The sequence below is a fragment of the Meles meles genome, chromosome 16, assembly GCF_922984935.1.
Source record: "Meles meles chromosome 16, mMelMel3.1 paternal haplotype, whole genome shotgun sequence".
NCBI lineage: Eukaryota > Metazoa > Chordata > Mammalia > Carnivora > Mustelidae > Meles > Meles meles.
In genome coordinates this window covers 62,041,320-62,050,371 of record NC_060081.1, presented here as the reverse complement: position 1 = coordinate 62,050,371, position 9,052 = coordinate 62,041,320, and the positions used below count along the sequence as shown (strand labels likewise).

General features: G+C 42.6%; 1 pseudogene; it reads right to left on the bottom strand.

The window, feature by feature from the left end:
* Positions 1-5,281: 5,281 nt before the first annotated feature.
* LOC123927215 lies at positions 5,282-6,039 on the bottom strand (annotated as a pseudogene).
* Between the last annotated feature and the right edge of the window lie 3,013 nt (positions 6,040-9,052).

Here is a 9,052-nt window from a genome sequence, read left to right as displayed (position 1 = left end):
AGGCGCTGTCCATGTGGGACGAGGCTGCAGAGGGAGCATCCCCAAACCAGGAAGGGTGTGGATCCTGGGAGTTCCTGGGGGCGGGGGGAGCCTTTAAAAGGGATTAGGTCTGTCTGGCTTGTCCCTTTTATACTTTGATTTTCTTTTCCTATAAACTGGGTCTAGAATAAAGAGCACTTGGAGCAGAACTGCAGCTGACGGATAATATGAAGGAGAGATGAATTGTGGTGATAAGCCACTTAGATTTGGGGTTGTTTGTTTCATAGTACAACCTGGTGAAACCTGACCACTACACATTGAGAACGTCTTATGTACTAATTGCCAGTTAAAGTAAGGAGAAAATTTCTCTGTTTCTTAAAAGACTGAGGAGGTTAAGAATGATGGCTAAAGAAAGAACTAGTAAGGTCTTATTGAAAGGAAAAGGGAAAGAGTCCTACGAATGCTTCCTGGACAGAAATACTGGTACTTACAGATTTGTTTCAGGGTCAAGAGAAGGAATAAAAAGAATAAAATGGAAAGGAGAAAGAGAAAGGTAAGACTTTAAGGGAAAAGCAAAGAAAGTTTGAGAATACAGTGCTTCTATACCACTCAACAGACTCCCGGATGTTGCCCAGGAGAATAAGAAGAATATTATCAAACCGTGAAAGCCTGGTTTGCTGCTTACCTAAAGACCAAGTCGAGTTGCCCGCATGAGACACCAGGCAGAGCGTCTTCCTGTCCAGGAGACAGGATTTGAAGCCACTGTGTTCTCTCTCAACGGCATCTTAACATGCCTCGTTGGTCCTCATCAGCAAGCACACGGGCTTCCCACTGAATTCCAGCTTCAGAGTGACCTTTGAGGTATCCCCAGGGATGCACAAAGTTAATAGCTTTTATTTTGAGTCAGACACTTCAACACCTAGTCTCTCAGTTTCGCGAGGATCCAGCTACTGGCTTTCATAGAACGTGGCAACAGACAGAAGCAATCGGCTCGGATGGGTGTGAGGAGGGGGAGGGCTGCGGGAAAGCCCCGGGAGACCCTCTTTATCAGCAGCAGCAGCAGAGACAAATGCTGGAGTGAGGCATAGAAGAACATGCCGTGGGTCGTGAATTTAACCAATTTGAGGACATTGGAGAGTGTCTTCCAGATACAACGATATCTGCAACACATTTAAGGGAAACTTTGAGATCCCCTGACTATCTCCCAGGTATTACATAGGTCCGGTTTCCCAAAAACAAGGCAAGAGGATCTGGAAAGGTCTGGCCAACGTCTTTCCTTGGAAAGATGAGGACAGCGAGCAGAGGTGGACTGAGTTAAGGAAGGTCACAGCTGGAGCCTGTCTTCAAGCCCCAGGTGGTGGGAATCCGAGGTGTAGGGAGGACCCAGGAACCTTACACCCATATGTTCTCTGGGCTCCTCACCCAGACCAACAACCTGAAGGCAAGATGAAGAGAGGACAGGTGGGAACGATACTCTGACATTACCCTCGCACAATGCCAGCTGAGCAGAGATAAATCAATTAAATCTCACTGGATAAAGGTGGCCCAAGTCTTTGCCATGTGTCACAGGTCACAAAGGGATGCAGAGAATCTGAATCGAACGACTCATCGGACTGACATTAGTGATGATGCTGCCCTGTGTATCCTGCAGACAGAGAATATACCTTCCATTGAAACACGCATGAGCGTTTTATTAAAAAAATTTTATAAAAAGCTTTTATAAAAATTGACCATGGCTATAAAGGAAATTCCAACCTCTTTCCCCAAGACAGAAATCGCAGAGACCTCTTTGGCCACCAAGTAATAAAACAGGAAATTAAAACAAGAGGAGAAATGAAACCAAAACCCCCACCACGTGGACAATCTAAAACCCCCTCCTCAAAAATTTCAAACTCCATTTGAGAACAAAAGGAAATCAAAATCGCAAGTTGAACCGGATTGGGGGGAGGGGAGGGAGGGAATGAAAACCCTGTGTGTCAAATACAGTGAGACAAAGTCTGACTATTCAATATGGTTTTAGCTGAATACAGCTAAAACCATATTGAATAGAAAATGTAGTTCAAAACGTTTATATTTCTGAAAAAGAAAAAAAGAAGAACAAGGAGAAGGGAATCAAGCATTCATCCCGGGAAGATGTAAAATGAGCAGCAAAATCAATCCAGGGGATGAAGGACAGAAGGAAGACAAGCAGAAATGAATGAATCCGAAAACACAACAAAGGGAGAATTAATAAATGGAGGAGCTGAGTCATTGTGGGAAGGAGCCCCACACAGGAGAACAGACGAGCCGCCAGCCTGCTTCATCGCAGGGGCCAAACACAGAGAAGGCACGATCAGGAATGGGAAATGACAGAGAAGCGTGATAGGAGAAGATTTTAATATGTATTTTTAATTGCGCAAATAATGCGTGGATGCACGTGCTTTCGAAACAAGAGTCAAATAATAAGAAAAAATAGGGTAAACGTGTAAAGCCCTCTAAATTGGTATGCTGGGGCTGCCTAACGAAATACCATGGTGGGGGGGGGGGGCTTGTGCAACAGAAACGTATTTTTCTATGGTTCTGGAGGCTGGAAATCTGAGATCAAGGTGCCGCAGTGTTGGTTTGCTCTGAGGGCTCTGTCCTGTGTCCTCCTGTTGTCTCTTCACATGGCCCTCCTGCTGCACGAGTGCCCCTGGAAGAGGAAGGCCAAACTTCTTCTTCTGGTAAGGACACCAGCCAGTTTGGATGAGGACCTACCCTAACAGCTTCGGTCTAACTTGATCACCTTATTAAAGGCCCTATGTCCAAATGCAGTCCACCCATAATGCCCTCTTTCACCTTCTTCCCCTCAAGTCCTACCTCTTTCCCTGGAAGTGTCATGACTCATGAGGCCCTCCCATGACATTTGGGGGGGCCCAGGACAAAGGTCAGACTGAGGCTCACATGCCAGATGTCTACATTTTTTTTCTGTAAATTCAGCAGCTAACAAACACTTCAGTAAGAACGTCCTATCCTCCTACCTCTAGACAAAGGCACCTGCATGTTGACCTGGAAAACCGGGTTCGGATTTAGAATTTCTGAACTCTCCAGAGTTCCTTGCCAGAATGTGGGGGGAGGAGCACCCTTCTCTTCCCACGCTTGACTCGGTCTGTCCCACGAGGACCTTGGGTACACCTGTGTGCATGGGGACTCCAACCTGGACCTCCAAGCTCCTCTCCCACCTCAAACACTGCACCTTGGCTACCGCTTGGATGTTCCAGGGGTCACATTATCCTCAGGAGGAGGTACCTGGGTGAGGCTCCCACATACCCTGGGAGCGACCCTATTCCTGGGATCCTGGTCTAGAAGGAAGGCTCAGGCTCTGGAAGGGTAAGTCCCCTGGACTGTTGTGTGTGGAGCACCTGGAGGGGGCTTGAGTGTGTTCCTCGGAAGTGCAAGCCCAAGGCAGAGTCATCTCTTGCTTGGATCTAAGGATAATATAAAAATGCTACAACCACGTGTTACTGGGTATCTTCTCAGACCATTTTACATATAAAAATGAGACTTTAGTTCCAAAAGGAAAGCTTATTTAAGAAAAATGGATTTTCCATTTTTCTGAGACTTGTGTCCCTCCCCCTTAATGTCTTATAGGATTTTCCATGTCAGCATATGTAGATCTTTTATTCTCTTTAAATGTTGCATTGAAGAGAAGGCAATGATGATCCCCTTGAATATTAGGATGATTTCAACCCAAAATAAGTTAAAAGATACAAATTGCCAAAATTGATTAAAGAAGAAACAAAACAGCTAAGTTGGAAATAGCGGAGGAAGTTGTCCAAGTGAACATCATAGTTTGTCGCAAATCTACAAGCAACAGGTCATTCCAAAGCTCTTTGAAGTCTCCCAGAGCATAAAGAAATAAGCTACACTGCCCAGTTAGTCTTCTGAAGGGTACCAGTATTGCTGTGGATTGAACTATGTCCTCTCCCCAAAGTCATATGTTGAAACCCTAACCCCCAGTGAGATGGTATTAGGAGGTTGGTACTTTGTAGGGTGGTTAGGTGTGGATGAGGTTCTGAGGATGTAGCCCCCTATATAAAGAGAGATGTCTCTTTCTCTCAGTCATATTGAGACAAGATAATGGCCACTTGTAAGCTGTGATTTGGACCCTTACTAGGAGCTGAACTGGTCAACACCTTGATTTGGGACTTCTCAGCCTCCAGGTCAAAATTTAAAACCGAGAACTGTGACACATAAATTTCTGTTCTATAAGCCACCCAGGTTATGGTATTTTGTTCTAGCAACCTGAGCTAGGACAAAGCAGCCAAAAGAAATTCACAGACTAATTTCATCGAGGAATACTGAACAGAACATCTCTATGAAAGATTAAGAGGTAGAATCCAGTAATATAATTAAAGAATAAGAACCAATTGCCAGATGGTGGGAGGTTGACACACAGAAATCAGTCCTTTTTTTTTTTTTTAAGATTTTTATTTATTTATTTGACAGAGAGAGCCACAGTGAGAGGGAACACAAGCAGGGCGAGTGGGAGAGGAAGAAGCTGGCTTCCCGCAGAGTAGCAGAGAGCCTGATTCAGGGCTTGATCGCAGGACACTGGGATTATAACCTGAGTTGAAGACACGCTTAATGACTGAGGCACCCAGGCACCCCAGAAATCAGTTGTTTCAATCATACTTCTATGTATTGCCAATCAACAATCGGAAACTGAAATCAGAAATACAATACCATTGATAATAGCTCTAAAACTTGCAATATTTAGGTACAAATCTAACAAAACATACAAAATCAATATGATGGAAACTATGAAGTGTTATGAAGCCAAAGACCTCAGTAAATGGAGAGACAGACTGTGCTCATGGATTGGATGACTCAACATTTCCAAAATGATATTTCTTCCCAGATTTTTTCATAGGTTTAACATAATTTCTATCAAATCTCCAGTAGGAGATTTTGTAGGTGCAGACCAGCTGATTCCAAAATGGACGCTGAGGTGAATGGACCAGAAGAGTTAAAAAACACTTGAAGAGTGAAGTTAGAGGAGTCAGATGACCTGATTTTACTAGTTGTTATGTAGCTACAGTAATCAAGAAAGTGGTGTTTGTGTAGGGATAGACACAAAAATCAAGGGAAAGGAACAGAGTTCAAAAATAGACCCACATAAGGATGATCAACAGATTCTTTTTTTTTTAACAACTTAAAGAAATAAAACATTTTATTTTAAAAATTCCAAGTATGCTTCAAATGGAAACTGCCCATTTATTAAGCACCCACAGAGTTCCAAGCATTGTACAAAACATTAAAACGTCTGTTCATACCCTTTGAGAGCAAAATCACCTATTCTGTTGCACTCATTTTTGCATGGCATTGACATTTTAGTTCCACGGTCAGAAAATGACCAGTTCTTCAAGACTTGCTCAAGAAACAAGTTTCTGATCCATAGAAGTAGTTCATGTAGAAAGTTTCTCTGTCGACTGTTATGCTTAATGTCCTCTCCCTCTGAAACCACCCCGCCATTCCTCCTCTTCCACCTCTGAAACCACCGCCTCTGCCCCCTCTGCCTCTTCCTCCCCCTCGACCTCCCCTGCCAACACCTCTTGGAGGGCCCTTCTCACCTGGAGGTCGAGGTTAAAAACCTCTGCAGTGGTAGCAGTTTATATGGGTCTATATAAAACTTCTGCAGTTTTTTAAAGGAAGATGCCTTCATATTTTCTGACAATTTAACAGAAAAATAAAAATCTCTAAGTTGTCCAAATACTGCATTCACTTTACCAATCTGTTCTTTGTTCTCTAAATAAACTGGAGCATTGAAATAAGGCAGCTTATTTTCATCTGTAGTACATTTACAAACTGTGTCATCTTCACAGGGATGCAGGAGCTCTCCTCATAAAACTGCATGTTCCGGAGGTCCTTGGTCCTGGCCTTTGTTAAAGCCTCCGTGGCCACCTCCTCGTCCAAATCCTCCTGGATCTTCACCCCCGCCTCTGAAATTCCCGCCTCCGCCTAGGAAATGGTTGTTGCTGCCGTGGCGATTGAAGCCGTCACCTCGATTAAAGCCCCCCGACCTTTTCCTCGAAAAGACATGCTTACTTTACCAATGCCATGTGCACCTCCAGCCCCACCTGATCAACAGATTCTTGACAAAGGAGCAAAAGCAGCTCCATGGAGAAAGGATAGTCCTTTCAACAAAAGTGTTGTCATGGTTGGACTTAGAAAGGCAAAAATAATGAACCTGACTTAAACTGCATATTGTGTGCAAAAATTAACTCGAAATGAATCATAAATCTAAGCATAAAATCCAAACTATAAAACCTTTAGAAGAAAATACAGGAGAAAATCTTCATGACTTGGGGTTTGGTGAACTCGAGATCTTCGACATTAGACCAAAGCACAATCCATAAAGAAAAATAATTGATAAGTGGGACTTCATCAAAAGTAAAAACATTTGATGTGTGAAAGACCCTATTAAGAAAGTGAAGAGAGAAGCCGCAATCTGGGAGAAAATAGGACAAATCACATAGCCCGCAAAAGACTTGTATCTAGAATGTAGAAAGAACTCACTGGACTCAACATTAATATAACAATCAAATTAGAAAATATGTAAAAGAATTGAACACACATTTCACCAGATAAGATGCAAAGATGGAAGATAAGCACATGAGAAGATGTTAATAGGTGTTAGGAAAATGCAAGTTAAAGCCACAATGACATACCATTACACACCTGTTAGGATGATCAAAATTAAAAATACTGACAATACCAAGTCCTAGTGGGTACACCCTTTGGTATAGCCCTGACTAAGAGAGCCACAGTAATGTCTCATATGCCCAATAAACAAATAAATAACCCAAACGAACCAGGATATGTGGGAGAAACCCAAAATGGCATACAAAGAACAACAAACCAATCTGGGTTACAAGAGAGTAAGATAATCCCATTGAACCCTATGGGGAGTAAAAGAACTAACTTAAGTAACTTTGGAGAACAGTATTTTGGCTGGATACTCTATTTAGAAAATATATGTTTACTGGTATTGAACAAAGAAGTAGATACTTTGTGGATAATGAGAGACAGGTTTCTCACTGTCAGAAAAAGGAAAGAGCTAGAATGAACCCTGTGTGGTGTTGGATCGGAATTCGAAATATAAGGATGAACCCAAGGCTTTTAATATATTTATGGAAGGATAAACAGAAATAAATGGATGCATGTATGAATGTATTCCTCCATCCATGTGTATTTCCCCATTCTGACGTCTCAGAAGGCAGTGACATCCCAGTGGCAACAGGCACATCGAGATATTTACTATCCAGATTGTGGCCTCTATATACCATTTTCCTATTTAAAAAAAATTAAAGAGGAGGACCTAGTGGCTCAGTCAGTTGAGCGACTGACTCTTGATTCTAAGGTGATGGGATTGAGCCCCTCACAGTAGGGACTCAGTGGGGAGTCTGCTTAGGATTTTCTCTTCCTCTCCCCATACCCCTCCCCACGCGCTTCGGTCCATGCTCTCTCCCTCTCTCGAATGAGTAAGTGGATCTAAAAAAAAAAAAAAAAGGAAAGAAAAGAAAAGAAATTCACATTTCAGAAAAAAAAAAAAAGAGAAAGTTCCTTGGAGAAATGATTAATTCCAGAGCTTGGCTAAAGAAAGTAAAACATGAGCCTGGAACATATTATGGTGCTAGAGAGAAAGGAGGTGTGCGGAAAATGCTGGGGCCATAGTGAAAAGGTATAGAAGGCAACCTGAATTATTCCTAATGGCTTAAAGCAGGGACTATTTGAGCAACAAAATAAAGATTGGATTACAACCCTGTTCTGTTTCCTCCCATAACTGTTATCATCTCTTAATTAACCGTATAATTAGCATATTATGTTTTTGTTTATGGCCTCTCTCTCCCCACTAGAACATAAGCTTTACAGAGGTGGGGATTTGGGGGTCTGTTTTGTTTACTGATATAGGCCAAGTACCATAACAACACCTGGCATATAGTGCAGACTTAGTAAATATTTGTGGAGAGCAAATTTTTTCTCTTCCTCCGTTGGCATGTAGATTGGGGAAATTGAATGTTCTAATGGAAACAAAAAGAGTTTTTCCAAATAATTGAACACGAAAGAGCCAGCACCACCTGATTCTCTGCCTCAGCACATCTGAGACTCACATAGACAGTCAGGGGTGGTCTTGGGGGAGCTGAGCAGTCTGGGACATTGCCCTGAGGAGGACATGGGCACCTGGGAGCACAACTTCCAAGGGACACTTTGGAAGATATTCCTCTCAAAAGGATACTTGGAACACCTGGGATTATTTTGGTGTGATGACTTTAATATGACTAATTTAAAGCCCATCAATCAGCATCTTTATCACAGCTGAAACCCTCCCTCCCTTGGGAGGTTGACATTAGGCGCCCACTTTATGGATAAGGGAAAGAAAGCATGGAGGAGGTAAGTATATCAATTTTTGAGGGCTGTTGTAAAAAGGACCACAAACTGGGTGGCTCAGACAGCAAATATTTATTGCCTTTCAGTGATGGAGGCCAGAAGTCTGAAATCAAGGTGTCCATAGGGCCGCTGCCTCTGAGACTTTGGGGAGAACCTTCCTTACCTCTTCCTAGCTTCTGTTAGTCTCCAGAATTCTTCAGCTTTTGTAACTACATCAGTTCCAGCTCTGTCTCTGTCATCTGATGGCTGTCTTCACATCATCTTGCCTCTGTGTGTCTGTGTCTGTGTCTGTGTCCAAATTTCCCCTTTTTATAAGGGCACCAGTCATATTGGATTAGGGCCCATCCTCATGACCCTATTTTAATTTGATGACTTCTATCAAGACCCTATTTCCAAGTAAGGTCATAGGGTTGCATTTGGAGGTACTGGGGCTAAAACTTCAGCGTATCTTTTTTCAGAGAACAGAATTCAGCTCATAGCAGTAAGTTACTTCATATCATGGATGTTAGCACTAAAAGGGACTTTTGCTATTGGAGACATCCCACTCTCTACTCCTTCTACATGACGTTAACCATGAGTAGAGTCTCCTAAAATGGAAAGTTGTCAAGGAAATTCACCAAAATATTAACAATGGCAAAGGTCATTTCAATCTATCAGGTCTCCC